Source organism: Athene cunicularia (genome assembly GCF_003259725.1).
Source record: "Athene cunicularia isolate RWA chromosome 2 unlocalized genomic scaffold, athCun1 chr2_part2, whole genome shotgun sequence".
Taxonomy (NCBI): domain Eukaryota; kingdom Metazoa; phylum Chordata; class Aves; order Strigiformes; family Strigidae; genus Athene; species Athene cunicularia.
The window spans coordinates 9,996,033-10,018,134 of record NW_020799096.1 but is presented as its reverse complement, the minus strand read 5'-3'; the positions used below and the strand labels follow the sequence as shown (position 1 = coordinate 10,018,134).

Below are 22,102 nucleotides of genomic sequence, written 5' to 3'. Positions count from 1 at the left end.
GGGGGGTAGGGGGGAGAAGGCAAATGGTTTCAACTTCTGAATTCCTGCTCAGGCATTAATAAAAAAGTAAGAAATTAACTGACACTTGAACACAGATGTGGAATGGATTTCTCCACAGGCAAAATATGAGAGAGTTAAGCAATTTTTTTCATCTGCTTCTAGTTTACAAAAAAAGAAAGAGGGAGAAAAAAAACATTTAGTTGTGTAGTAATGAAGTACATCTTGAGGTGTCAAGGCTTGTGCCTTTTGATTATAGATTTATCACCCAGTCAGGATACAGATTTGCCATTTAACCTTCCAATCTCCAGTTCCAGATGATAGGCTTAAGACCCACAAAGAGGGGCCAGTCTGTTTTGTTTTTTTTTTTTCCACATCATTCAGAAATTTTAGTGTTTTAAGGCAAAAGGTCATTAACCAGACGACTGATTAGTGAGGACAGCTGATTAGTGCATGTTTTTTTGCTAAAGAAAGTGCCAGGGATAAAAGCTAATTTTATCCCTTCATTAGTTGGGCTAGCAGCAAAGGGGAATGTTCACTCATCAGGGTGCAGATCAAAGTATGTCTCACGCAACCTTAAGTCTCACTAACCTCCTATTTTTTTTTTTTCTTCCCCCCCCAAAAAAAAAGCCTGATTGTTATTAAGGATAGAGGTATTATAAGAAAACGAACGCTTGTTGTCTTTATAGTTTAGATCAGTATTTAGGGGAAAAGTTTGTAGTTAAGCTTTTGAGCTCTCTTCCAGTGTAGGCAGTCGGGTTCTGTACACCCTTTTCCTCTCTCGTACAGCCCTGCTCAAACCCTCTGGGGGAGTTACTCATCTTTCTGCTGAGGAGGATGTGCTGCAGCACACCAGTGGCAGACTCGTCTGCCAGAGAAGCATGAATGTGCAGAGCAAACAACTGCTCACGAGCAGCAGCGTGTAGAAATAACAGCTTGTGGGTTGGAGACAGCATTTGTAACTTACGGTTTATTAATGCAACCTCCAAATTTTTTGACCATCTGACCAGCTGCAAGCTCACACCTTAAATCTAGTTCAAAGTGTTATTGATACTACCGATGATTCAGACTGAAGAAAAAAGCGACAGCTGGTCAGAATGAGTCTGAGTGGTTCACTTTTATTTTATTTTCTTTTATTTTATTGAATTTGCCTTTTGACAAGAGTTCTCAAGGTTTAGTGAAGATACTATGTCTGTATTGTGGCCAGTAATGCTAGCTAGTTAGGATGTGTGGGCTACTGGAAAAACATTGATGTCAGAAGTTGAGAGAACAGAAGTTACCCAGCATCTAATAGTAGAGAAACAGGAGTTGAGTTAATTTTGAATGAGCAATGTGATCTTAAAGCACAGTCAAAGTCAGAAGGGCAGACCTGCTTCACTGCTGCTATAGCGAGTCATACATTTGTACTCACTGATTTATAAAATCCCTCAAGCTATTAATGTCATATAAAGAGCCATCATGCTTTTATTTACTTTTAATAAACGTGATACAGAAGGACAACTAAAGAGACAAATGTCTAGTTAGATTTATAGGAGAGCAGACAGGCTTACTGAAACTTTCATAGTAGCTGTATCATTTATATGTCAGACATGCTTTCATCAAAGTGGTGACTGTATTCAGGCTGACACTTATAGTGGTCCATATGAAGAAGGCTAAATAATGTAAACATACTCCAGTCCAAATGTAGCAACAGGTGAAGAACCAGCAAGGCTATCATTCCCTTCCTTTAGTTTCTTAGCAGTTTTTCTGGGCATATGGATAGAAAATGCTGTTTTAATTCAACATAGCTGGGTATGTAAACACTCACAGTAATTCCTTAGTTTCCCTGTGGTTGGAAAATATAGACTTTTCAAGATGCCTAATTTGTGCTTCTATTTATACCCACTTTGTATTTAAAAGTGTGGGCAGGCTTCCTGTAACACAGGAAAAGGGAAAATAATTTTTTTGAAGGACATCTGTATATTTTTATGGCAAGAAAAGAAAAAGAACATTTAAGTCAATTGTGTGTGGAACGCATGTCCCCTCCAGGAGCTGCAGTTATTAGAAACAACTTGAATGCTTTGCATTTCTACGTGTAAATATGCGTGTCTCTGTGTATGTGCGTTGCAGGCCTTTTTGTTGTTATAATTTTTTTCCTAATTAAAATGACTGATGTTGTAAATGTTGGAAATAATAGTTACCATATACGTGGAATAAATACCTCATTGAGGGGGAGTTTGCTCTCCTGCAGAGTGTGGGTGGGGATAATGGTTATGTTTCAAGTGGACCGGCTTTTCAAACAGCTGGGATGAAACGTGCTATGGAGCTGGCAACCCTTCTACACTGCCAGAGCCCCTCAACCATTTAGCAACAGAGAATGAGAGAGCGGCCTCATGCTCAGCTTGCAGCCCTCTATCTTCCAAGAGATAAAAGGGAAAACATACAGGCCTAAACCAGAAATTTCTGTTTTCTGGCTTTTTGTTTTGTGATGAATTTCTTAACCACAAAGCGTGGGGGTTTCGGTTTTGTTTTTTTAACTTCTTAAAACTTTTTTCTTTTTAAAAGCTTTAGGGCAGATGATAAAAATGCTGGAGTTTCCTTTCATGTGTTGCACCTTTTTTTTGAGGAGAGCAGGGTTACTGAGCGTAATTGCAGTGTTTCTTAAATGAATTTAAAACCCCGTGTTCTCAAACACTGATTGCAGTGGTAGCTGGAGCCCCTTGTTCATGTAAATTCTGTCTCTAGAGGTGGGGCTGAGGCAGGGGAGGTGGGGATAGCAACTCCCCTTTGTTATTCTCTTCCCCAAATCTAATTCCCACGCAGATTTATGGCAGTGCTAAGACTGCCTGTCTCACAAGTCATTCCTCATGGAAAAAATGAATCATTCCTGATGTAAACACATTGATTTAAAACATACTGCTGGTATTCTTCTCTTGGTTTCACAGCTCATCTGAAAGAATTGTTAGTACCTAATTAGTAAAGCCTGAAGAATTGTCTTAAGTAAAAAGGAGTGACAGTTCAGTTGGCTCTGATCTAAAAATCTGTATATACAGGAATGGCCCTGGCAGGGATTCTCCTTCTGGTATATCCCTTCATCTCGAAGAGGTTGCACTGAATGTAGCTGAAAGCAGGAACTCAGTTCTTTTTCTCCCCCCTCACCCCCCACCCCTTACCAGGGATTTATTCTGCTGGTTTTGAAGCTTCAGTATCTATCTGGGGAAGTGGAACTGCTTATTGCACATTTCATAGGATTAACTCTCCAAACGTATTGATTGCCCTCAGTTCCCACTGACTGTGCCTGGACTTGTGCTTTGTAAGGATTGGGCCCCACATAACTGCCGGGGTTAGATTACCCAGTGTTAGTGTCCTCTCAAAATCAATTTGCGACATGAACAAAAGGCCACAGCAAAGAAAATACAGTGCCAGTTCACGAGGTGCACTTGTTCATTTACTGCGTTTTAATTTCTATTGACAAGAATTCCCCTTCCTTCATCTCCCCATAGAGGAAGAAAAAGGAGGGAGAAGAAAAAAAGGAAATTAGATTTTCTTTCTGGAAATGCAAACTAGTAACTGGAAACACTGCCTTAAAATGCAACAATTAAAGCAATGACTTTTCATGGCAATGTGGCTTGAACCACGATGCCCAGCTACGTGCGGTGTGTTGGGCAGTGAGAGCAGTCTGGGTTACCACCAGCAGAGGAACTCATGGAAAAGGGTCCCCATTTGCTTTGTAGAGGGGGGGAGCCACTGTCCTCTCTTCTTGTCTCCCTGGCACATTTTCAAACTCTGGAGGGACAACTGAGACACTTTTTGGATAGTCCCAAAGCGGGCACTTTTCTTAACATACTGCTAGCTTCACAGCATCACTGAGTGGCAGGAGACTAGGAGAGCTTTTTATGGAGGGTTTCCCTCCAGCCTTGTTGGAGAGCAGTCAGAGATTGTCAGTGAGGAATCCTTTTAGAGATTTAGGGCCAGGGTCTTTAAAGATGTTCAGGGGCTCTTCAATTTCAAAGTGAGCTTGGCCTCTTAAATACCTCTGAAAATCTGGGTCCTACTTCTTCAGCTCTTTCTGCAGCATTTTGCAGGGGAGGGGCTTAAGTGCTCTAATAACAAAACTCTCCACTGACAGTGATTTATGGGGTGGTTTCCAAATGTTGTCAAGGAGAGTAGTTGAAAAAAGTAAAATCTAAAGCTTTTAATAAAACTTACAGGAAAAAAAGCCTTTAGTATAAAAGTGAATGTTAGATTACTGGTGTCGGGTGAGCAACTGAAATGGTGGTCTTTAAGAAAATTACCATGTTTGCCAAAACGTTTTGGGGATAAAAATCTAAAATGTAGTAGCATCTTTCTCCAGCCTCAAACAAAAAAATGTTACCGCTCTCAAAATCAAACAGGAGTTAGAGGCAACTTCAATTTGAAATTTAGAAAGGTACTGCAGACCTTGAAAGCTCAACAGCAGCTTATAAATGGAAATATGTTCTCCAAGATGCCTCCCAAACCTCCTGGGTTGTGTTTGGGAAGCTCTGCTCATTACAAGTACTCCTGCCCACTTCTCTCGAGCTTCTCTGTGGAATAAGCAGGGTCTCTTGAGAGCCCTAACATTACTGCCCCTGTGTGATGCTCTCTTTTGGAAGTAACAATTGCACCCATAGATTTACAGCTAGAAGTGGCACGCAGAGATGTCCTTTATTCTACTGGATTGTTTCTGTCCTCAGCGTGAGACAGACTGCAGAACTGCTAATATCTGAAAGGCCTTGAAATGTAATGTGGTTGGGAAGCTGAAAGGTGATCTTTCAGGGTTTTTTTTTTTTGCTTTAAGTTTAGGTGAATACACATCTTTGAATATTGACTTTTTCTTGTCATTACCAGTAGTATTAATTTCATCTGGAAACTGTAGGCCATGATATAGAAAGAGGTGATCCTGTTTGTGTGGAGGGTAGCATAGGATATTTGACATCTCTTATGGTCCTATAATTGTTGGATTTCAAAATTTTAAAAATGGCCCGAGGATCACATTTTTTAAAAAAATATGGCACCTAAGAGAATTTACCTGCCAGGCACTACCGGGTATGGAAACTTCTGAGAAGCAGATGGCTTCTGTCAGTCTCTCTTTTTTGTCTATTCACATTCATGTAAGCTGTGGGGTGAGGGTTTTTGTGGTTTGTTTGGTGGTTTGCATTTTTTTTTAAGGAATAGGGAAGATAAAGACAGAGGATGCAAAAACAGCTCTTTCACAGATTTGATTTGGTTTGTCAGCTAAAGCTTTTTTAGATGCTTTCGAGTGTGTATTTGTTGTATACTGTCTTCATGGAAGGAGACAGAATACATTGCTTCCAGCCATAGAATCATAGTTAAGAACTCTTGGAAAAAAAAAAGCCAAGAAATAATGTAATCCATCTCTTTATCCTCAAGGCAGATCAGCTATCCCTAGATCAGGGGAGAATGAAAAGCTTTTTCGGAGTTGCTGTATCCCTTGATATGTGGACATTTCTGTCTTTAAGAGCTTTGTGACAATATTTATAGTGGGTTTGGACTGATCTTGTGTCCCTACATGGTAACTTCTGTAGCATCAGGTGGGGAAAAAAATTTAGAAGCCATAAAAGTCTGAGCTGAAAAGTTTTGATGAAGTTTTCTCTTCCCTCCTGGAGATTTGCTAGCATGCAGGAGATATGGTACTTCCCATTGCTGTGTTCTCTGAAAAAACACCCAAAACCCCAAACTGCAAAACCCTCCAAAAAAACCCCCAAAGCCCTAAACACCCCAGCCTGATGTATAGCTGTTGTGCTCATTACTGCCATTTGCACAGGCAAGATTTTCTCTTCTTAGTAGTTATCAGAGTGATCTTTGTGCTGTTGTTGAGACTGTAGTGCAAGGGGTTAGCCAAGTATGACAAGTATGTAGAGAACTAGTGGCCAAAGGAAGATAAGCATCATTTGTTGAAAATTTTGAATCATCCCATAATGCCTGAGGTTGCTGTGAGTCAGCTTTTTGAGCGCTTTGCCCTGAAAGCATTTCTTGGCCAGGGGGACATGGTTTGAAAAGCAGCCACTTTGACTTGGCTGTTTGAGTTTTAAAAAAGGTTAGCCAGAACTTGGTCTTACCCAGCTTTTGGTGTCAGATGTGTAACCTGTTATCTGTAAGGAGCTATGTGACTGCAACAACTCAAATCATTGTGTCAAAGCGTGGGGAACATGTGAACCAGATGCTGGTGCAGTGATCATGATTTTCATTAAGAACTTAAGCAGATTCTCCTGAGCTGGTGAGTACAAGCCAGGCACTTAACCACTGCGTGCAGTCCTTTATGCTGCCAGGGAGCTGGTTCTCTTGCATTGGTGGCCTTCCATCTGGTCAACACAATAGAGAGAATTCAGTTGCCTAAGCAGAGGTTTCAAGTGCCATTTTCATGCCTCAGAGGATCCCAGCTGGTCTGTCAGCTACCCTGGGAAGACTGGTCTTCATATCCTGTGTCATATCTGTTAACTCTTTATGAATGTCTCGGATACCTTAGGGGTCTAAGATGACACTATGTGTCTGTGTTTAGTCAGCTGAATCCTTGTCAGGGTTGTGAGAGTTTAAATCAGTGTGTCTAAATGTAGAAAATAAACATATAAGTTCAGTTATTTTTTTGACCCCATCTCTGATGCCATCATCCAACTCTTGTGAAGAAATCCATGGCAATAATTGGATTGCAGGGTAGCCAATGCCTGCAGGGTGCTCCTCTTCCGTGGTTCACTTGTGTGAATTTTCTTGCGTCCTGGGTGCTTGTCACCGAGATCTGGATCTGCACTATCCTTCCTTGCTGCTGCCCTTGTGGCCAGGGGGAAACCCAAATGTGTGGGCACTGACGGGGAGGGTGTTGTGTCCCAGAGGATGCCTCGGGTTGGGCAGGGAGGGTAATGGCCAGTGTGGGAGCACCATGGGCCCAGTCTCCCTGCCACGGACATGTCAGAGGAGGTTTTGAAAGGCAGCGTTGTTCCTGTTGACAAGATGAAGTTTCAGGATTGTCCCATGGAAGTCTCTCAGCACCACCTTTGGCCTCTTGTTGGAGTCCAGGGTTGAACAGGCCTTTACTTTTAAGACCGTTTAAATGCTTTGGTTGCTGAACCATTTTCAGGATCACTAGTGGATACAGCTTTATCCCTATTGATTGAACTCAGTACTTAGGAGGAGAGCCTCTTAGCCATAGCTTCTCCTTACTTTTATTATTATTATTATTCCTAGCAACCCAAGTAGCTTCCTCTTAGCCTGGCTCTTGGGTAGTTTACACAGTACACTCTTAAACTCCTACTAAAACACTGCTCAAATTTACTTAGAACTGAGGCTCTTGAGCTTGCTCAGTGGGTCACATATGAGTTTGTAGATCATGTCAGGAATGCTTCCCTCTTCAGTCGGTTACCCTTTTCATTTGTGATCATGTAACTTACAGCCGAGGCAGCAATCGCCAGTGTGGGGAACCAGTGCTGCACTGGTATCACTGTACTGGTAGCTGTGTTTAAAGCATACAGCTGCTCTGTTGCCGTGTGGTCATTGGCATGGGTGATGGTGGTTGGTACACAGCAGCAGGAAAGGCAGTACGTGCATGGAAGTCTGCATGTACGGGTTTGTACATTGTCTTCATACTGAAAAATAAGAGTAAAAAGGCAAAAGAATGTTTTGTATTGTCTTTCAGAATTTGTCTTGCTGAGTTTTTGGAGATCAGCACAGAGAGCTCCCCAGATAACAGAATTGGTTTCTAATCTAAAATATGCTTGTTTCCTGCTTCACACTGAATAAGGTAGCAGAGAGGGTCCCTCATTGTTCATTCTGGTTTCCCTTTCAAATTTCAGTGCTGCCCCAAGCCATCGTTTTTCCCAAACAGCCGAACGGCGCTGATCCAGAACCCAATGAATTCAATGAATCAACAGCTGCTGGCTTCAGTGAACTTTGTAATAATCCCCAGTTGCCTTATATTCTACCCTTTCATCTTACCTGCTCCCATGCTAGTTATGATTTAAAATTACAATTCCCAAGGTTCCATGTTACCAATCGGCAAACGAAGAGCTGAACGTTGTTATTCCTCTATCTACAATCCCCTGTTGAAGTAGCTTATGGTAACAAGCCAAAAGTAATGGCATATGACATACTTTCAAATAAATGGCTGATGATGGTAACAGCTGAGTGTAACACCATACCAAGTGTTGAAGCAAATAACTAATGAGGTAGAATGTGTTGAAATAAATTTCATTCCAGCATGTCACACTCCTTAGTGTAAAAAGGTACTGCGTTTGATTTGTATGTTTTTTTCACCAAACTGCCTACAGATAGAGCTGTTGAAAGCCTCCAGCTTTGGCCTTGACCTCTGTTAGATGTCGTGGTTGAAATGGTTATTTGGGTGAATAAGGTTTGTTGGATCAAGGCCTGTGTTATGTATAAACAGTGGTTGCTCACTTTACTGGGATGGACCAGCATGGTACGGTGATAGGAAGCTGTTGGCACCAAAGCCATGTTTCATGCTGGATGCTATTTGAGTTGGCATCAACACCAGTGATCTACAGTGCTTTTAAGAATAAAATTGGTGCCAGACATCAAAAACGTTAATTGCTACTATGATAGGAGTGGAATTTTTTTTCTTTTTTAAACTAGAAGGGAGAAGAGGAGCACTAGTTATATATCACTGACTAATCATTGAGCTGCCCAGTATTTGGGATGTTTGATTTGGAAAGTCTGATGTATGGCCTGCTCATATATGCCCCTACTTTGCTTGAGACTGGCAGTGGCCATGGTCTATGTTTATTTTCACTCTTGCAGGTTTTCAGTTTTTCTTGATTTGTCAACTTGAGTACAGAGAATTTACAAGCTTATAGGCACATAAAGCCAACTGGAAGAAACCCCTTATAAATAAAGACCCAAAGGCCTGATCTGGCTTTGCTTCCATGGAAAAAATTACAAAACCTGAACGAAATCCAAAATGCTGGCCTGTGAAAGTGGTTTTGAGTTCTTGTGGGGAAATGGCACATCTCTTCAGAGACGGTAGTTATTTATTGTGTGCATCCCAGATTTAAAACACATCCTACGTTTGGTAGTGGCTTCCATTCTGTGTGCATTACAAACCAGAAAGGCAGGTGGAGGACATGGGCTGCTCTAGTGGTTCCTCACATAGATTTTAGTTTTGTGTGTATACCTCTCTGAAAGGGTCTGTACAGGGAGGTTAAAGCATGCTATGCCTCTGCACCCTGACCAGACCCCTCTCTGGGTTTTTTTTTGGTAGACAGCCTGTGGGAGTGTTGCCTGTGTTGGGGTAACACGTGGCACTTGCCTGGGCATGCAGGGTCCTGCTGGGCCAGAGGGCTGTAGGCCAGTTGCTGCTGAGGTCAAGCCTGAAGGCTGACAAGGCACAAGGCTGCCATGCCCTATCTTCAGGGGCAGTCTCTGGGCTGCCTTTAAGAAATGATATAGACATGGATACTGCTTGTTAAGGCTGCACAAGGTATCGACAAAGCTCTCTGGGGAAGACAGTCATCTGAAGCTGTGTGCTCTGCTGGCTGCTGAGAAGTGACTGTTGGATTTTCCTATGGGAGGCTGGTGCTAGCCTGACATTGCTCTGTGGTCCTGAAGCATAATACCCTCTTTTGGGAATTGTCATATGGATGGAAAGAAGTCATCTTCAACTTCAGATTCCTTCTGAGCATGCCTCTAGGCCAGGTTAACTTGGCAACACATGACAATAGGTCTTGGCTCCAGAAGATGCTGTGGTCTGCTCAGTGTTTTCCATGTAACACCCTTTTTAATTAACACTCATATCCTATATATCAGCTCCTTGTTTGCTTATCAGTGTGTAGTCAGGAGAGATCAAGTGTCCAGCTCAGTTGTTTGATGCAGAATCTCACCATTTATGTGGTTGGTTGAATTCTCCAGGCTGTGGTTTCCCAGCAAGCTTCAAAAGCAGAAGGTGCTTTTTCTTTCCTGCTTCCATCCAGCTGCATAATGCTTCCATGAGCCTCACCGAACTGCAGCTAATGATACCCTCTTACTTTGTCAGTGACAGGGAACTGAGAGGGGCTGTTGGCAGGCAATACCCTCTTCAGCCTAGCTATACTTTGCTTCTTGTTCTGACAGCACCATGCGCTTAGAAAAAAACTGGTCCAGAATCGATTGAGTGCAAGAGTGGGAAACCAGAGGTGGGAACTGTAGCAGCGTTCCTCCTCAGCCTGGCCTTTTCAGGGTCATGGTCACTTGTATATTGTAGCTTGCAACTCTCAGGATAAAATCTGATGACAACTCCCTGAACCCATCTTCAGCTCTCTGCAACTTTGGATGATACCTACTGTAAAAGCACGTGTCACCAGGATGGTGGGAGCATGGTTGCCAACGTATCGCTGTTTACAAACTGAAACCTTGACACGTGACATTTCATGGTAAAGTGCTATCCCTTTGTGTGAGCTGGATGTATACTTTATGTCAGCGTATGCCTGCATCTCAAGTAGCAGGAGTTGCTATTTTGTTTGAAATAGACAACTCTTTGTTTTAACCTAGGATGAATCCAGCACCATTACAGTATGCTGGACACTGCTATTATAGGATATTTGTGTGCAATATGGGATGTATGTATACACCACAGTAATTTAGTATTTTCTCTGAGGCTTGTTGCTTCCTGGTTATTTTCCTGCTTATTTTTCATAATGTGATTTTTCATATACTTCTGTATTATGAACCTTTTTGTTTTTTAAGCTATCTCTGATATGCAGCTTTCATATCTTGGCTCCCAGCAACATTGAACCTCATTGTAAAGTCCCTTCGTGTAAAAGCCATCTAGTTATAACTCTCAAAAATAAGAGGCTTGTCTCCTGAGGACAGCTCCATATTGCGGGTGGAGTATAATCCTTAACATTGTTTTTTTGCTTTCAAATAGCTGGGGACAGTAAGTCAAGGAGTGAGAACTCCCTTTGTTTCATGTAGTGTGTGTTGCAGGGAAAGAATGTAACAGAGCAGAAAATGAAGAAAGACATAAAAGAATCTCAGCTCAAGGAGGTCAGATCCATCACAGGCTTAACGTTGCCTTCAAAGATGCCTGGGACAGGTGGCAGTTCAAGACAATCAGAGGAGAAGCATCCGCTAGCGCCGAGATAAGGGATTCTTGCAGAATCCTGCTATCTGGTCCCAGTTTGCTTTGATGTAACTCTGCTAGAGAAGACTTCTGGGAGCAGGCTACTGCTTCCCTCCGTGATAGGCTGCTGTTGTGCAGCCTTTTAAGGTCTCATTACAGTGGTCCTTGAGGATTAATCCTCTTTAAGGTTTACATGGGAATGGTTTTGTCTGAAGGCCCAGCCAGGGACCTCGGTACCACCTGTACAAAGCATTATTGCGTTCTTTCATTCTATTTTTTTTTAAAGTGGCTCATATTTAACAGTATTTGACAGAAAGTAAAACCAAACATCTTGCCTTTTTTTGCTTCCCTCTTTGGCTATTACTGAGTTTTTGTTGAGCACAGCTTGAGCAGTCCTTTGCAGACACTGAACCATTAGCAGTAAATTGTACGCTTCCGGTTACTCTACTTAGCCTGCTGGTTTTGGCAGTCTTTTTCTTTTCTTCTTGTGCCCAACCCCCTTTCTACTCTTAAAGGAGGGGAGTGGTGATGTTTGGCTTCGGAATCAGAAATCATCCTATTGCCGGTTTATTCCCATCCCTGCACTAGTGGATTTTGCATTCATGCCATTCTGCTCAAGGAAGAGGGTTCAGGATACGGGAATGTCGTAAATTATCAGCATTAATTTATTAAAAAGACGCATCAGTACTTATAAGGATGTGTTTATGAAAACACATTTACTGCTTTCAAGAGGCAAGGCCTGCTCTTGCGGGAATGGCAGCAAGCAGAGTGCAGCAATGACGTGCGCAGGAATCATACCCGGGATTTGGTGATGCAATAGGAAGCAAGTGCCTTCCAGCTCCTCGATACAGTCTGTTATTGGGACTGTTTCCTTGTAACTCTGTTGTAGATCTGATCTTAGAGATGGGAACAAAAGGCATTCAGCCTTGATTCCAAGGAAAGGAACTTTTCTCTGAAGTGGATTTTTTTTCTTCAGTGTCATTCATTATTTTCCTAATTGAACAAAGTGTTACAAAGTCATTTTGATACTATAACTTTAAGATGGTAGTTAAGGTGAAAGTAAGACAAAGGTTCATGTTGGATAAGTGAAAACAGTGTCAGTGACCCAGACAGGTATAATTAAATTTACAGCTCTGAAGGTAATATATAGCTTAAGGGAGTCATCTTTATCTTGCAGTAGAAGTTTAGCTCTTCTGAACCCATATTAAGCAGCTTGATGGTCCTAATTCAAATTAGTATGAAAAGTGATAGAACCTTTTATTTAAAAACCCCCTATTTCTACCTAGAGAACCCAGCACTAGCTGTAAGTTGGGTCCTTTTGAGGTAAAATAATGAGTTGTGCGTTGTTCTCTACACAGTACTTGGTCATTAGTTATGTAGTGATTTTACTTTATTAAAAAAAGCAAGCAAAAGAGCACCTTCATAAGCCTTCTGAGTAGTTTTCTGAGTAGTCTGTTTGAAAGTTATGTGGTGTGTTGAAAAGTGTTCGTAATAGATGTATAGCAGATTAGTTTTCTTTATATACTAAAGAAATGATTATAGGAAACCCTATAGCTAATGCTGGCTATATAAAACTGTATGGTGCCATTATTACCATAAATATGCCTGTGACCTTCATACACTTTTACATTTCCAAATGACACATAATTTAAGAGTAATGCACATATTTAATTTTTACTGTATTTGCAAAGACCATTAAATTCTGCCCATACGAATTTTTTCCCTAATAGCTAACTCTGCGAGGGTGGGAGGATGGGAGAAGCAGAAACTAAGGAAAAAAAGATTAACTAAAATAAAGATAATAAAACATGTCATGATGTGAGGTGCTATAGATCCCTTCAAAAAGACCTGTCTTCTGAAGAAATACAGGCAAATTCTTGGCAGCCTAACTTTATACACACAGACACACCTGTCTAATTTATATATACATATGCAATCAAGTGCTGTAGCCATCGTCTTGATGCATATATTGAATATATATAAATAGAATGACTTACTGTCTCTAAGATACAAATACTTTGAGTAATGTGATGTTAAATTTATGTTCCCTTCTTTAATTTCACATTAGAGTTAGTTGCCAGTAATTTAGACTTCTGTAGAACTGTTCTGAAGGTTGTTGTTACATTTCTGACTTAACAAAATACATGGAATGTGCAATTTTTTTTTTTTCACCTGATAACAAATGCATGAAAATTGCCAGTGCTAACTATTTAATTGAATTTAATGGCTGTTTGTATAATTTTGATGTAAGGTGCCATTATAAAGCATCTTTGAAACCCAAAAGTTAACGCTGCAGTTGTTGTTCTGCACAGTTCAGTGTGTTTCAGGTGGAAAAATGTGCTTGGCTACACTGAGCCAGATTGTGACCTATTCCATAGAAAGCCCTGGCTCCTTTCCTAAACACAAGTGGTCTGGATGGGACAAAGGGGAGGCAGCTTGATGGGAATGTGATGCTGTAGTCCAAGGATTCCACTGTGCAGCCTGCAGCGAGGCAAGAAATGGGTAGGGTTGCCTTCTGGGCCCTGGTGCTTACTCCTGCGCTTGTCTGTACTCAGGCTCTAATAAATAATGTCTCTTAGAGACAGGGAAGTAAAATGGCCAGCTCTTGCACTGTTTGTACATATACCATGGTAACATTTACTAATATAATCAGTGTTTTCATTTACTAATAATCAGTGTTTTCTAAATAACAGAAGTACCTAGTAATCAGTGGGGGTCAGCCACCCTGGGAGTTCAAATCATAAAGTTCAGCCATTCTTTCATTGTGAGAGGAAAACAGTATATGAAAATGAAAACCTTTTTTTTTTTTTTCCTGCTCTGACATAAACAAAAAATATGGTACTTGATTTTGCTCAATAGGAAAACAAGCATGGAAAATATAACTCCCGAAAAATTAGTTTCTGGAAACTTATAATTGGCTAAAAATAGGGTCTTGTCCTCATATAAATCTACTAAAGTAGGTGCTACCCAAACTTCTCTCGCTATATATGTGTAAATATATAGATGTGTGTACACATATATTTGAATGGCACATATTAAAAAATTCTTTGCAGCTTTGGGGCTTTATACCTCTCATTAGACTAAAATTTTTCAATGGTAATAAATTCTGTATTTTGTATTAATAGCAGTAGAATCTTACTTTCTTTATTTAGGAGGGAACAAAATTGTAATCGAAATTGATCTCAGGCTAACAAGTGTGGAACGGACTAGGAGTTGTTCAGAGTAAGTCTAATGATTGCACCAGATTGTCTTTATTTGCATTTAGAAAATGCTTACCAATTTGAAAGTAAAAAAAAGCAACATAACAAGAGTGTGTGTGTGTATTAAGTACCTACATACATGCCATACATGAATGCTGGTGCTAGCATGTATAAATTTCTTTCAGGAGTGGCTATAGCTATTGTAGGTGCTAACCCTGCAAGAAGAAATAACGTATACTCAACAAGTCTATGAAATGCAATGTGATCTGTGAGAACTATAGAAATTCACCTCAAATTGTTTCAGTGAATTTTAGTTGCCAATTGTTGTGTTAAAGCTCTTTGTTAATATGATTTGAATCTATGGTAAGAGTTGGATTAGGAAAAAAAGCTGGATGGATTTCCTAATTGCCATCCTTCAGAGGTTTTTAGGGTTTCCTTGTGCACAACCCTTTCTTTGTTCTTCTCTTCCTATTAAGGTCATCCAAACCTTTTTCCTTATTTTCTGTGAAATCTTGTGCACATTCCCTTACCTTCCAAACTTAGTTTCGTCCATGCTTGAATATCCACAGGACCGTCCACTTTCCTAACCTCTCTGTATACTTTCTTCTGGGACCCTGTCTCCCAAAGCTAGAACCACATGGGATTTACTTGTCTTCCTTCTGCCCATGCTGCAAGAAGAAAATCTTCAAAGCTGTCCTGAGTTTGCATGTCCTGCAAAGCTTTCCATCTTGGGAAAGGCAGTATAAGCATAGCCTATAAGACATAGCAAGGACCTGAATATTGGGTGGCAGAGTAGAGTCAAAGTGTCATTCAAGCAGCTCTGACAGAGTTTGGGCACTCAATAGGTGCCAGCTCAATTCCCCAGTATCTATCTGAGCACTGGCTCCAGCTTTGGAAGAACATACAGCTCTTGGATATAAGGTGGTAAATGGGTTTTGCTTGCTTTGGGTGGTACAGTATGAAATGGTGGGGTGTGGCCTTGTCTCTGTAGGTGGGCAGAGCTCCTTCAGCAAAGTTGAGGGTCTCATCCTGTAAAGCACAGACTGATTTTGGACTTGTTAGGGATGAAGCCCCTCCCCACCCCAAACATCTGAAGGCTTGCAAGTATGTTCAGGATTAGATTTTATAATCTTCTAAAAACAGGAACACAGATGAAGTGCTTCTAAAAATAGCTCAATTAGAAGTGATTCTTTTTTTATATTTTGGTCTGTTGTCTGTTTTGTTGCTTCTTGGTACCTACCCTATTTTTTACAAGGTGTAATTTGCGGGGCGGGGGAAGGAAAGTAAATCTTTCCATCTGCTCAAGAAAGCAGTTTTCTAAGATAGTAAAGGACTTGTTAAACATGATTCCTCGTAAACAAAGTCAATATAGAGGAGCTAGTAGTGGAATAATGTTTTCATCATTGACCCACATTATTTTTTTAAAAAATGAAACAAAACTCCAGGGGTTGATTAGAGAGACCCCATGTCATGTGTTCTGTAGGAAGTGGTGCTGTTCTCTCAAAGCAGTATGCAGAGACCCATTTCCCATTTGTAGAAACTAACAGTCAGAGAGGTTAAGATTTGGTGGAGATCGCCAAGGAAGTTTGTGGCAAAGCCACAAATAAAAATCTTTGTCTAATGTTACAAGCCCATGCCTTACTGATTAACTAGAAAGACTTTCAAAGTGGGTTCAAATCTCTGTTTCTAGCTTGGTTTTCAATTTGGGTATTTTTTTTTAACCCTTTATTTTATAGATGGTCTCTCCAGGTGTTTTTATTGGCCACACTTTTTTCACGTGAATCACGTGATTGTGTCAGTAATTTGATAGTTGATTGCTATTTAAGATGTAAACTGCTTCAAGAACTTTGTGGAGTCAAACTACAGCTTGATGCAGCAATGTAAATGGCTGGACTTTCAGAAGTGCTGAGCAATTAACGTTTTTTCAGAAGCTCTTGGGTGCTTAGTAATTTGAAAAGAAGAGTGTTTTCTCTACTTTAATCAGGCCTTAGGTTAATAGGATTTGGACTCTGTATTCCTAGTAAGGTATTTTTGAAGATCACACTCTTAAAGCCTAACTTAGAGTTCTGATTTCTGAAAATCTTGGGCCTAATTTCTAGTCTTGAACTTGGACACCTTCTTTGCATGTATTTTGCTAGTAACCAAGGTGAAAATAGGCTGTACTGTAATATGTGTGGTTAATTTTGCCTCATAATGAAAGTTCAGGTGTTGTCAGGTGTGCAGTGAACGCAGCAGGTCTCAGAGGAGCAATTATCAGCCTGGCCAGCTCTAGTCACACCTAGAATTTTACATGATGTGCCTATTTCTTTCCCCCACTTAATGAAAGAAGTTTGTTGTTTTTTTTTTTTTAAAAAAAGCTTAAGTTTATTGTTGTATTGCAGCATTTACTCATGTCCTTGTACTCCACAAACTGCAGATTGTTACGAAAAAGTCTCAAAGTTGAGCATCTGCTTACTTGTTGTCCCTAATAAAGTGCTTTCATGCAACAAGGCTTAAATTTTGGGTACCCCCGCCGAAGAAAATAAGGAACTTGGATGGCGATGGTAGCGCAGGGACCTTATGGAGAAATTCCCAAAAGAAAACACTCGTTTTAATAGCCACTTAGAGTTGCTAAGTGACAACAGTGGAGTTAACCTGTCTCATAGTTTATACAATCCCAGCACTTATAAATGTGAAAATTAATAGGTAAGGCTGTCATAAATCTTACATTACCCACATAGTAAATAAGCACATAATTCTTACCAACTTTAAACTACATTAACTCAACCCCAAGTAATTAGTAGTTGAAATTTTCATTTCGGAGTAGGAGACAGGCTAAATTCTGACTATTGGTTTAAAAATGTGCTGCTTTTGTAACTGGAATGTCAAAATACTAAGAACTACACAAAAATCTTGCATGAATAATAAAACTGCTGTATTATGCTAAGCACTTATTAATGATATATTCTTTAAAACCCCCAGTACAAGTCACTAGCTATACATTAAATTTTTACCAAAAGTCTGTGTTATAAACAATTCCTTTTGAAGCCTGTATAGGATTGTACAGGAGTGTCTTTTTTGGACATCGTAAGTGCTCAACAGGAATATTTGTTTTCAGATAAACCTATGAAACAGAGAATATGCCCTCTTAAAACGAAACAGTTTGATAATGTGATATAATACAGTTGTAAAATCTCATCAGTTTAGGCTGTGATGTTGTAGGTTCAGGCACATGGGGAACATATGTTCCCTTACCTGATGAGGATACAAGGACAGAGTCAAATTTATGTCCACAGCCGCTCCTTTCTTTGCTTTTAAATTGCTAGGGTTTTGGAAGTGATGTGTTAGCTAGGTACGCTTCTGTCACCTAGCAACACTAAGCAGACTTTTTAAACACATATTTGGAATAGGCAGTCTTAGACCATCACTGGATGGAATAAGTCTGGGTATCCCTTGCATTCTCCAAAATCAGATACTGCTATGACTTCTTCAGGTGTCCCCTTTGTTAGGAAACCTCTGGAAAGTGAACAGCTTCCAGAGTGACTTCAGTTCGGCTCAAACTTGAGCTTTAACAAAACTTTTGGAGAAATAAATATCATGAAGGAAGATCCCACTCTTCCGAAAAACCCACCTGTGTTGCAGTTAAATGGGGGTGCCACCGTGACAATTAAATGTGTTGAACTTTAACTCATATTCCTGCGCACTGAATGATCTCCAAAGTAACTACTGCTCCTGTCCACTAAGGCTTTACTGGTGTTGGCTAAGCCAACACTTCAAACCACAGTAGTAATTGAAGTGAATGTTTTTGCAAAACGTGTACCTGCTGAGTGTGTGGGCACTAATAAAATACATGGGTATTTCTGTACGTGGCAAGAAACCCAAAAGGTAGGTAATGGTAAGTTTGAGTACCTCACAGTTACTTTCCATAGGTGATGGTTAATTAAGATGCATACTCTCCAGAAGATTTTTGTTCTTGATAAATAGAGCGGGTGGCAGTACTGTGTTTCCTGTCTGCTCATTGGCAGCAATTACAATATTCTGTTTAATTACAGAGATAGGATTGGTGTACATTATAACCTCCATAAACAGCATGCATCAATCAATAATCCTGATTTTCTTGCCCCCTTTTGTTAGCACTCTTGCTCTGAAAGAATAAAGGAAAAAAACCCAAACCAAACCTTCATTACACCCTTGCAGGAAGAGACTGGGAAGGGTGTAATGAGCAGTACTGTGCTGATATGTTTTAATAAATATTAGTTTACAGCATACCACAACAGAAAGCAAATACATGCAATTACTTGCAAATTTCTTCAGTGTTTGTACTTATAAATCTCTGCCTAAACCTTCCCAGCTGGGAGTTAGGCTGGTCTTTCTGCTGTGGAAGCAGGGCTTTGTTCTCATGTTCAGCTTCGGCTCAGTCTGGAATAATTCAGAAACGTATTAGATAGATTGCTGCTCCCAAAAGGCATAATGAAATAACCTTCACTCCCAGCCTTAGGGAAATAAGCACACAATCAGGGTTTGGGCAGATTTCTCGATTAAACAAAGAACTAACTGTGCACAAATTGCTCTATAACAATTTGTAAAGAGTCCACTTTATAAATCTCTTGCAGATGTAAAGCTGATATTTTTTAATCAGAATGGCAGGGTTGTTGAAGTTGAAATGTCTTCAACATTTTCTCTTTGCTCCATACTTAGTATCAGAAATATTTAGATTTCAAATGGGATTGGTAACACATCCTAGGTTATTTTTGATTTGTTTTTGGGAGTCAGTGAAATGCAATGTCAAACCTAAGCTAAAATCTCCATTTAATACATACAGTGAACTTAATCCATCTGGAATAGATTCAAAATAACTTGGTGCTGTCAATTTTTATTTTGTTTAATTTCATATGGTGTTCAGCAATGGAATGAAAAGTTATTGCACTTAATGTTGTTGTGACTTAAGGTGTTCTCCAGTCAAATTATTCAATAAATCAAAATCAGGCTTTGGTTGTAGCTGCTAAGCGTTGTTTAGAATAGGATATTTAGGAGATTTTTAGCAGCTTTCCATTTATTGAACAAGACACACGTGTCATGCAAAAAGCATGCAGTATTTTGATGAATAGCTGTATTAGATGGCAAGTCTAGGGACCCAGTAAACACAACTTCGTATTCTACTGGCCATTTTTTTTTTTAACTTGAGGGCTTCAGTGTAAAAGAAAATACCACTCGAGTATTATTTTGATGCCTTACTGCTTATCTATGACCCATGCTCTTAGCCTCTGAAATCTCCCCCGACGTTTAAAAATAATGTACCTGTTTTCTATACGTTAGCTTGTTGCCGATTACCTCATTCTGCAGCTAATTAGATGGTTCGAAGTTTTGCTCTCACCTAAATGGGCAAGGATATTACTGTGGTTTGCGGAGAGAGTGGTAGAAATTTTCAGACCGTCCTTTCCCTGAAGCAACATTCCTGCTCCGTAGGCCGGTGTCCGCGTGTATCTGGCTCTGGTTCTCGGTCTGCTAGGTCCAGATACCAGAGCTGAAGTCAGCAGACCTGCAGTCACATAACAGAAAGCAGAATCCATTCCCCGGTTTCCTATGTCATGCACTGAAGAGGAGCTGTGCTTTTATCAGCACAGCTGTCAGCAGATGCTGGTAGGTCCTGTTTCTACAAGCACAGTGTTCAATTTCAGTTTAAACAGACCTGATTTAAAAAAAAAAAAAAGAAAAAAAAAAGTGAATTTTCCTCAAAACTGCATGCAGCTCCTTGCCATGAAGTTGTGCTGCTTTCTAAACCAGCACAGCTTGAGTAGGACACAGCCAGCTGCTCCCTGGACCAGTGCTCAGAGACCAAAGGTGTCGGTCAGCGCAGCCTGGGGAGCAAAGCTCAGGCTGAGCCTGCAGCACACTGGGTGTTCTCCCCCAGAACATCATCTGTCCATTGCTCTGCACCGACCGGGAAGTTATCAGCTGGGGAGGTTTTGACTTGGAGGCTCTCCGCAGCGTTTTACCCTTTGTGGGTAACATGGGCCTTACGCAGGCCCACCTATCCCTTTCGAAGGAAATATGTGAGACATAAGCAAGAAGCCTGCTGCTGTACTCCATTAAAATAATGACAGGATTGGAGGTTCTAGCTGTGAAGGTTTAGTTGTGGTTTGGGTTTGTGTTATAAATGGGGAGATAAACAAAAATATCTAAACACATCCTCACTGAAGAGTGGACTCGCCACGCTTCTACGTAAGTGCAAAGCACCCACGCTCATCTTCTTTACTTCATTCATCTGGGTCAGTGTATGACCTTGTGTATAAAAAGAATAGAAAAATACTAAAATGGTTTCAGGAGGGATCAGCGCTAGGGGTGCTCACTATGAAGGGAAACAGCGAAATGATAGCCAGCATCTTGAGCTAAAGAGAAAAAAGACGCCACTGAATTTACTGGGAAATTCATCTTTTACTTTGTTTCATGTTTGACAGGACCTTCTGACAGCTTTTACCCATCAAGCAGATATGAAATACTGTTCAAACTACTTGTATTCTGATAGCTGAACCCAGGGTTATGAAATGAACTTCACAGTTATAGTGGACATTTAATTAAATAGTATCGTTCTGTGAATAGAGACTGTAACAACTGCTGGAGGTGCTCTGCTTTTACACTGGAGAATCTGCAGTGGCATGTTGAACAGGAAGGCTGCAGCTTGGTTTTCTTTTAAAATTGCATTTAAATGTACACTAGCTACACATTCATCACTTTAATCTAAACTCTACTGTAAATTAACATGTATAGCCTCTGAGATCATACACTTTCACAGAAGTACTCTAATGAAACTTGGCAGCTTTCACCCTGTAACATCATTTGTTCCATTCACTAGCAAAAGCAGACCTCAAACAAGTCAAAACTGTGCTCAGTAATGAGTTCCATTATTTTTCTTCATGTTTTTGGAGTCTCAAAAGCCTCCTGTCCTCTGTCTTTACTTTACAATAAGTCAAGAAAGCACGTCAAGCCTGCAGATGTATCAAAGGAAAGCTTTCTCATGTAAGATCCTGAGATGTTTGTCATTTATCATAACCAAGCGTGGGACTTCAATTAGCATGAGTGACTTGTTGTCAGTAAGGAAGCTTTCTTCTCAAAAACGGTACATTAGCTGCTTGATGTTCACGGATGCTGTTACATGTACAGTTGCCTGTCGCCTGGGTGATTCTGTCATAATCTTCTGCATCCCTATTGATACTCATATAATGCTGACATGAAAACCAGGTGCCAAAGTAAGCTCATAAATGTAAAGGTTTTGTTTGGATTAACTATTTCTGTTGACCTCATGGAAAAGTACATGCTATTTATCACAGAAGCACCACTGAGGCTGGACTGGTCAATGACTTGGTTACAACCATACATTGTCAACAGGAAATGAGGTGTCTGTTGCTCAGTTTTGGGGTGGATGAGGAGGATGAAACTCGACATTCTGTGTTTCTCTTCTGTAAGGGGAAACCAGTGCAACCCAGTTTTCGCCATCTTAACCTACAGTGATGGGGGAAAAAAGCTATAGGAAAAACCCATTCATGTAGCCTTTGTATCTGGGGGAGATTGAAGCAGCATTTCCATGCTGTGTGGCTGTTGTGTGCGCTGTGATGTCTGGTCTGTCTCAGCTCAGAGCTCTCACCTGAGCACACACCATGGTGGGGCAAGCTGGAGAGAGAATCGGCTGCTTCACTTCACCTTGGGTCACTTAATTTAGTCTTAAGGTTTCTGCTAAACAGGGCAGTTAAACTTTCAAGTTTATCCTGTGCCTAACTGCTCTGATTAATTGTCTAGGCACCACTAATTAAACTAAGAGACATTAAAAAGCTCTGGACTTGCATGTTTTCAAGCATTTTTTTTTTTT

The 22,102-nt window shown here is 40.5% G+C and overlaps 1 protein-coding gene across 5 annotated transcripts in view; it reads left to right on the top strand.

Moving 5' to 3' along the window:
* GLI3 (GLI family zinc finger 3) overlaps positions 1 to 22,102 on the top strand; it is a 192,670-nt gene that overhangs the window by 53,209 nt on the left and 117,359 nt on the right. The window lies entirely within an intron of this gene.